The sequence below is a fragment of the Corvus hawaiiensis genome, chromosome 1 (genome assembly GCF_020740725.1).
Source record: "Corvus hawaiiensis isolate bCorHaw1 chromosome 1, bCorHaw1.pri.cur, whole genome shotgun sequence".
Taxonomy (NCBI): domain Eukaryota; kingdom Metazoa; phylum Chordata; class Aves; order Passeriformes; family Corvidae; genus Corvus; species Corvus hawaiiensis.
In genome coordinates, this window is record NC_063213.1 from 77,838,958 (window position 1) to 77,848,526 (window position 9,569).

Sequence of the window (9,569 nt, forward strand, 5' to 3'; positions counted from 1 at the left end):
TAGAGTATCTAAAAGGACCTGATCAGAGGGTATTAGACTCCAACACCGCCTTTCACTTGAACCTGTGGGTATATGCCAAGTACAATTGCTGTACCCCTCTACTGGCAAGTGATTCACAGGAGGAGCACTGTGTACATCATAAAGCTCAAATAGGTCACAGACTGTTGCCCAGGCCTTTTCCTGCTTCTGTTATTGCCTTGCATGATCTTTAGCTAACGATTTCTTTGCAGAGGTGGTTACTTGGGATCTGGTTTTGGAAACTTCTATTAGATGGCAGCAAGAGTGAGGCTGCACTTAAAGGCAAGATGAGGCATGAACCAAAACTGACAGCACAGGTAATGCCCTCACTACCAGGGCACCTGAGCAGGATAAGCAGCATCAGATGGCAATAGCAATACGTTCCAAACATGGTCCTGTGATCTTCAACCAAAGGCAAGGTCAACAAGTCAGGACTGAGGTTAATCCATGAAAGTTCAATGACCACTCAGGGAGATCTTGAGACAGGCCCAGACCCTGGCACAACCACAGCATAATTCAGGCCATGCCTGATTACCCTTACCTGAACTGAGACAGAGCTTTTAATGGAGTATTTTTTTTTAAAAAAAGAGACCAGTAATCCATCCTCTTAAAGTCTGATCGTTATCCATAAGCAGAAATCAAATGGATGGAGAGATAGGTTTTGCATGGTATGAATATTTATAAGAACATCTGCATTTGTATTGATACTTTCTGGTAATAAATTGTTGATATTATTTTTATTTTTATTTGTTCTCTTTTAACAGACTTGTGGATGTTTGTAAACACATTCTATAAATCCATTTTATGTCACAAGCTAAGTCCCCCACAGAAGATAGACAGCTAACCTTTGCTCAACATGGGGAATAAGATGCTAGAAAGTAGTGCTGTGGAAAGGGACCTGGGGGTCCTGGTTGATGGCAAGTTGAACATGAGTCAGCAGTGCCCTGGCAGCCAGGAGGGCCAGCCCTGTCCTGGGGTGCATCAGGCACAGCATCGCCAGCCAGGCAAGGGAGGGGATTGTCCCCCTCTGCTCTGCACTGAGGCGGCCTCACCTCGAGTGCTGGGGGTAGTCTTGGGTGCCACAATACAAAAAAGAGTTTAAACTATTAGAGAGTGTCCAAAGGAGGGCAATGAGGATGGTGAAGGGCCTTGAGGGGAAGCTGTATGAGGAGCAGCTGAGGTCACTGGGTCTGTTCAGCCTGGAGAAGAGCAGACTGAGGGGAGACCTCATTGCAGTCTGCAACTTCCTCATGAGGAGAAGAGGAGGGGCAGGCACTGATCTCTTCTCTGTGGTGACCAGTGACAGAACCTGAGGGAATGTCCTGAAGATGTGTCAGGGAAGGTTTAGGTTGAATATTAGAGAAAGGTTCTTCACCCAGAGGGTGGTTGGGCACTGGAACAGGCTCCCCAGGGAAGTGGTCACAGCACCAAGCCTGACAGAGCTCATGGAGCATTTAGACAATGCTTTTGAACGCATGATGTTACACTTGGGTTGTCCTGTGAAGGTCCAGAAACTGGACTCAATGATCCTTGTCGGTGCCTTCCCAGTCAGCATATTCTGTGATTCTGCGATAAAGCTGTCCATCTCCAGAACAGGACAATTCTTGTCATAGTAAGGCACATTGTATCTGGCCTTATTATCCTTGGGATTTCTCACAACCTAGTCCACCAAAAAATTAAACTGTACCACACAGTTTTTAGATATAATTAGTGACAGAATATTGAATTCATATCTAAGAGGACTTGTAATCAGCTAATAACAGTAACAGCATCTCTGTGAAGGGTGCTGAAAAGAGCCTCTCCTTGACCTGAGATTTCAGTTCTATAAAACATTTTTATGAAGACAGATCCTCAGTATTGAACAAAGCCCTGCTAAAATAGATGAGGCTCAGCCCTGCAATCCATGCAGAGCTCAAGTCTTTTCCTCTTGCCAGAGGGAACAAAAGCAGTCATACAAGATTGAGAAATTGCACACTGCTAGTGTTAGTAAATACAAAAGGTATCATCAGTCCTTTTTTATTTATAAATGGTAAACCTTTCATTTTCACATCTCTTTTTAACCTAACTTCTTTTTTTTTTTTTTTTTTTTTGTTGTTGTTGCTGAAGAAAAGTGGATGAAGAGGAAAATGTTTTCCTGTTAGCAGCCACAAGTCAAACTCAGCTTGAAAAACCATACCTTCTGCTTTACTAATGGGAATAAATTTTCAGCTCACAGGAGACGAATAACAACAGACAATACAACATCATATTAGGGAGCAAGCAATACAAGACAAGAGATGAAAGTAAAACACACAGCACCTACAAAAGTTTAGGTTTAGTAATAAACTTAGAACAAGTTGGAGCTTTGTAACTGAGCCAACACACCACAAAATCATGACACAGCTTGCAGAACTAGCGTCACCACTTATAATTGAAAAACAACCTTTTAAAAAATGTACATCTCCAGTCTTATCAGATGCAAAAAATTAATGGAATTGAAAATCACCCTGCTGTGACCTCATATGCTGTGTCCTGTCTTTTATCCTCACAGACCACTGGATTTCTCCATTCTTTCCATAGCCGGACTATGTCAAGACCCTACTCTTCAGAAGAATTTCTCTCCCACAACTAGTTATGTTATGGGCTATTGATCAGATCTTACAGCTGGCTCTGCACAAAACATATGCACAGTTAAAGCAGTCTGTCCTCATCAACTCACCCAACAATAGAGAGTTCTTTGTTCACACCTGCAAGCAAAACTTAAATACTAGGCCATGTTTGGCAGAGTATAACATTATGCAAAAGGGAAAGAGGGAGAAATCTTAGCCACAGTCTTCTAGCAGAATATAATATTGTAAGCTCTAAGGCATATTGTTTCTGCTTTCTAAGCTGCAGGTTAAAAGAAACATTTTGGTTGGCTTTTTTTAGCTAAAAATAACTTTATAAATTGAAGTTACTTTTAATAGGAAGTACAGACTAAATCTACAGCTAATAAAAGAGTCTTTGCAGCTTTTCCCTCAAATAAGTAATTTTAAATAGTAGTTTCTATTATTCTGTATTATCTCTAAAGAAAAACATGAAACAATATTGTCCCTAAGCATTGGGCAATCTAAGCAGACATGTTCATTATTTTAAGGCATGCTTTACAGAAACTGAGTAAGCCTGTTTTTCAGTAGTGAAAGTCATTTCTACTCAAAGTAGAACTTATTCTATCTAAGGAATTAATTTCACATGCCTATTTAAAATAAGGAATTTTTTTTTAAAGAAATAGATTTTGTAGTTACAATAATTGGGCAGTAACAGTAGCAATTAACATGTAGGATTGATAGTAAACTATCACAAAACAATGAGGGAATTAACCAAAAAAAAATGGCCAGGAAGTAACTACTGTCTCCTTGATGTATTTAACAGCCATTACAAATACAGGTTCACATCAGGAAATTTTGCATATTTTTTTATCTATCCCTTTCTTTCAGAAATTTTATATCTATAAATATATATGACACACATATCTTATTTCAGAGTAACTGCTGAATAATATTTTTTAAAAAAATAAGTAATTCTACAGATTAATGGAATGCATTAGAAAAAAACCATGAAAACCGAAGTAGGAACAGGGTGGGTTAGATGTTGGTTAATAGAACTGCTACCTTGGATTTCCAGAGGGCAGACTGTTTAGGAGACAATGTCCATTGAGAGGCCTTTCTGAAGAGCAAAGGAATCCAGAAAAGCTGGACATTCATCATGGAGGAAATATTAAAGTCACAGGAGCAGATGGTCTCCATGTGCTGAAAAACAAGCTGGCAGGGAAGAACAGAAAGCTTTGGCTGGAACTCAGCAACAAAAGAGAGTTTACAACTTTTGGAAGAAGGGGCAAACAAGGACTGCAAGAGCAACAAGGATGTTATGAAAGGATTCTTCTGACTTGCCTCGCATAGTTCACTTTAGGGGATTACTTGTGCCTTTTGTTATTTTGCCCTCTGATTTCCACTAGCCACTTCTAAGATAGCCAGTCTTGATAATCACTTATATAGCTATTAATTTCTAATCCCTAAGAAAGATCATTCCATTCCTTCCATGAACTAAAGCATAATAAAGAACATATAAGAAAGTATTAAGTTAGAATATCTGATATAAGTTTGGCTGAAAAGAATTTTGTGAGAATTTGTCTTATCACTTACAAGCTGGCACCAGTATATACTACTACACTCACACCCAAAGACAAAGTTTTCAGGGTATTATAAATATACAGATTGCAATACTAATATTAACAGGGAACACAGAAAAGAAAAAACAAACCCCAGTTAGATGTTATTGAACATAATCACTACAAACCAACTTTTTTAACATATGATTATTTCATTATTAAAATATATTTGAAACAGAACTTAAACTTTCACTCCCACATAATGAATGAAATGTTCTACACAGAAACTGCAATACATCTGTTTTGCCTCATCTTGATTCAGACAAGAATGTAACATTTTCCCCCACCACCCATTGTAAGACATAGTGTCAGACTGCATGGAGAAGAGTAAAAAAGTGGAAGACTGATGGTTTGCTAAATTTATCCATACTTCACACTATCCTCCTGCATACTTTCTGCACAAGAACATGCTCATGGGCGACTTAGAATCTCCTTTCAAGCACTGAAATGTTACATTTTGTGAATAGTCTAAATACCTCAAAAAAGTCTAAGAAGACTTTCCTCTCTCAGCACTAAGGAACATGCCAAAGAAGGTATCTTGAATAATTACTATGAATAAAAAGAGGGCAAGGGTAAATTGATGAAAAGTCTTAGGCTATATAGGAACATATCACTGGGAAAAAGAAGATAGTCCTGGGAGCTGGACTGGACTGGCTGTACAAAAAACCTGGGTATTAAAACATGCAGAAAGCAAAGGAAGTGTTTGATGAGACCAGAATAATGAGGATAGAAATTATATCAATTAAAAAGTTACATGAGAAATTTAAAGAAAAGTTTGTATGAAATGGGGGAGAAGGGAAACGTCAAATATGGTCAAACTAGCCTATGTGAATAAAAAAATAGACAAGAAGTTGGTGGAAGCAAAATGAGATATCCAAAGTCTGAAAGTTACTGAGGCAAGGAGGATGAGCCTGGGACAAGAACCACAGATGAAAAGAGACCAGATGGAAATCATCTGGAAAAAGAGCATGTCTGGGTAACATAGGAGGAATCTTACATTCATCAGAACACATTTTCTTTCTCATACATGAAGTAAAAAAAAAACCATAAACAAAAAACTCAACAAACTAAAAGTCTCTGTGACTTCACAAGCTCAAATGGCAGCAGTTTGCATAGTTAGTCCCTCGTTCCAGCAGTAGGGTTCCACATCATGGAGTTTTCAGGTAAGATAAAGAGAAAGACATTAGGAGGAAGAGAAGTTGAAAACCAAATGCTTTTTAAAGACTTTATTATAAAGGACAAAATTAGGATTCTAGCCTTAGTTCATTACTTTTTAAATGCAATCTATATTTATAACCACAAATGCAGACCCATGTGTCGTGTTTCAAACCCAGCTAGCAATCAAGCACCACAAAGCTGCTTGCTCACTCCTCTGATTCAATGAGGAAGGGAATTGGAGGAGAAAAAGTGCAAAAACTCGTGGATTGAGATAAAGATAGTGTAATAGGGAAAACAAAAGCCATACACACAAGTAAAGCAAGGGATTCATTCACTACTTCCCATAGGCAGGCAGGTATTCAGCTGTCATCTAAAACCAGGATTCCATCATGGGTAACAGTTACTTGAGAAGACAAATGCCATCATGCCAAATGACCCCCTATTCCTCTTTCTTCCTTCAGGTTTATAAGCTGAGTATGACTCCATACAGTATGGAATATCCTTTTGATCCTTTGGAATCAGGTGTCCCAGCTCTGTCCTCTCTTTCTGTGCACTCCCAGCCTCTACACTGGGAGGGCAATACAAGAAGCAGAAAAGGCTGTGGCTCTGTGTAAGCCCTGCTCAGCAGTAACAAAAATATCTCTATATTATAAATACTGGTTTTAGCACAAATTCAAAACATAGTCTAATATTAACTTCCATGAAGAATATTAACTGTACCCCAAAACCATCACGTTTTTTTCTTGATTTACTGTGAAAAGCATACCAGAAAGTGAAATCATTCACTTTGGCTGTCAGGTCCTTAGACTAAAGCATTTAGTATTTTCATTTTTGTTTCTCTTTCTAGGTATTTAGTCTAACCATTAGTCAACTTTCTTTCTGATTTACTGTCACAATTAGTTTGGAGGTAAGTGGATGAGTTAATCTGTGCCATTTTCCCCTTCCAACTGCTCCTGATGGCTCTCAATGCTCTCATTAAATTTGATGCTTAGTCAGCTGTTCACTATCTTCAGATGATTCTTCTTTGCATTCAATCCCCTTCACCCAGCAAGGTGGCAAAACATGGCACAAGTGCAGCTGATGTACAAATTGCTGATAGAGGCAGCTCCCTTCCTGAACATCCTAACTGTGACCATATGGTTTAACATTACTTGCTTGCTACCACAGAAGCTACATCTCGACTTCTCTTAGTAACAATAACAGCAGTTGCAGCTGCTTCTAATTTAACAGCCAAAGAAACTATTATGATAATTTAATAGGATACTCCCCATAACAGGAAAAAATGTTCAACTAGTAATACTTTTAGCAACTTCTAATTGAGTTAGAATTTATTTTTTATAAGAAAACTAGTGACAGTTCAAAGAACATCTCAGCTTATTAATGTCCTTTCAAGTTATAATTAGTATCTATGGATGCATGCTCTGTGTGAACTAGAACTTTGATCCATGGTGTAAAAAACAGTCTTCTTAACTGAGAAGTTGAATAGGAGCATACAGAGGGTATCTGTATTAAAAAGATCTTTACAACTGGAACAGTGGGGCTTCTTTGCCTTTTATCAGTGTTTAATCTCAGAAATCTGTTAGGGGGCTAACTGGGTGAAACACGATGCTTGTGATATACACTGTGAAAACAGGTTAATGATCTAGTGATTTTCTCAGCTTTAAAATTTATTTCCTCAGACAATAACTCAATGTATCATGAAGAGCACCCTAGACTGTCCAGTCTGATTCTCACAGTCATTAGTGTACTGTGGATCAAGGGGATGATTCAAAAAGAAGAATGCCTCAAACACTCACAGGCACTCACCTGGAGACAAACCTTCCCTGAAGGGGAAGGATGATTTTTCAAGTTTCTTTGGAGAGATGATAGCATATTAGGCATGCAGTATAGAGGTGGTGACTTCATACAGACCTGGGCTGGTGCACTCAGAGAAGGCTAACAGCCTTGACAGGATGCAGATTTCTCAGATTTATCTAAGTCCATGGAGTTTGTTTTAATATTTTATTGGGACTATTATTTTCAACAATACCTTCAGAATGCTATTTTTCCCAATTCTAATGTTAATTTATAATGACGCTTCTGTGCTCAGAAACTATATGCTTCTACAACAAAAAAAAGAAACATCAGCAAAATTTATGACTTTGTGACTGTAACCTGCTGCCAAAAAAACTAAAAAACCAAACCAAACAAACAAAAAAAACCTCACCACTGAAAACCAAAAGACCAAACCCCTTTTTTTTTTTCGTGGCTAGTTTCTGAAACATTTTGCGCAATGTATTAAAATAAAGACATCTTTCTTAAATTATTTTTTTAGAGAGATAGAAAGGAAATCAGATTCTAACACAAAATAGTCATATGAAATTAACTTCAAAATGACTATATTTCTATGGAGTCTTGGGAAATAGAATGCTGAAAAATTTGAGAAGGATATCATCACTTGACATCAGTGGAGCATATGAAACAAACACATGTCATAAAATAATGAAAAATCAAACCATATATGGAAAATCTTTATTGTTACCATTTAATGCACTGTGTAAAATCACTCAAATGTTATAGCAGTGAAAATGGGATAAGACTATGTCTGGAACAAAAGTAAGAATTGAAACTATAATACTCCTATCTTGTTTGAAAAATCAGAGGAGCTACTTTGGCTTCACAGTAGCTAATTTCAACAGACACATAACTTTTTCTCCTGTGTAACTTTTTGGTTCATACTCATGGAAAACAAAGAAGGGATTTAGCTATAAATAGTTTCCATGACCAGTAAAAATGGATTATTGTGCCCTTTTATGAGGGCTTGAGTCATCATTTTTTATCTCCTATGAGGAAAGAAAAAATTATATTCTGTATTTTCATAGCTGGTATATGGCTTTGCAGAACCATTTTTATTTCAACTGCTGTATATTTCTTTGAAAGAATTTTATTCTCAGAACTGACCATTATCTGTTCAGTTTGGTTTTGAGGTCAATCGGTTTTCCTAGATACAATGGATTTTCCCCTGGATGCCATCTAGTACAAGCTCCCTCCAATTCCAACCCAAGAAAGATTTTAATGTCTCCTAGGACAGGCTTTGCATTCAACTCTTTTAACAAGTCACATTAATGCAGAGAACAGTAGTAAGGTGAAAAATAAATATTTATGACTGAAATTCTACTATTTTTTCTGCCCCAAAATTTTGAGAAAAGTACATAAAAGATAGAAGCAATACTTGTTTCCAATCCTGTAGAAGAGAATAACATGGAGTGGAATGGAATGGAATGGAATGGAATGGAATAGAATAGAATAGAATAGAATAGAATAGAATAGAATAGAATAGAATAGAATAGAAGTAGAATGCCTCATGTGGAAGGGATCTAAAATGATCATTTAGTCCAATTACCTGATCATTTCAGGGCTGACCAAAAGCTAAAGCATGTTATAAAGGAGGTTATCCAAATGCCTGTTCAACACTGGCAGGCTTGGGGCATTGACCACCGCTCCAGTGTTTGACTACTTTCTTAGTAAAAAAATGTTTTCTAAGGTTCTGTCAAATCTTGCCTGGTGCACCTTTGAACCATTTCCACACATGCTGTTACTGGATATGAGGGAGAATGGATCAGCACATCCATCTCCATGTCCCAGCCTCAGTAAGATGTAGAGAGCAATAAGGCAACCCCTCAGCCTCCTTTTCTTCAAACTGCGTGAATCCAAAGTCCTCAGCTGCTCCCCACAGGACATTCCTTCCAGCCCTTTCAACAGCTTTGTTGCCCTCTTCCAGACACAGCCAAAAACCTTTACATCCACCTGAAATGTTGGAGCCAAGAACTACATACAGTACTCTAGATGTCTCCTCTCACATTTCCACACAACCCCAGCCTCCTCACCAGTGTGGCAGTATGGGAAAGAACAAAGACTTGCTGTTGTAGAAGCACTGTTAAGCAGTATCTAAAACCTCCCTGAATTATCAACACTGTTTCCAGCACAAGTCCAAAACATTGCCCCATACTAGCTGCTCTGAAGAAAACTAACTCTGTTGCAGACAAAACCAGCATACAACTTCATGAAATACATCTGTGTTTTGGCCTTGTCTGACATGTTTTCTAAGAAGAATTTACTTCCTTTCCTTTAGTGTTTCAGAAAAACAAAATCAAGGTAAGCAAAGATAGAACAAAACCAAAAAAATCATGATGAATAGCATTTCCTTTTCCCCAGTTTTCACCATGGC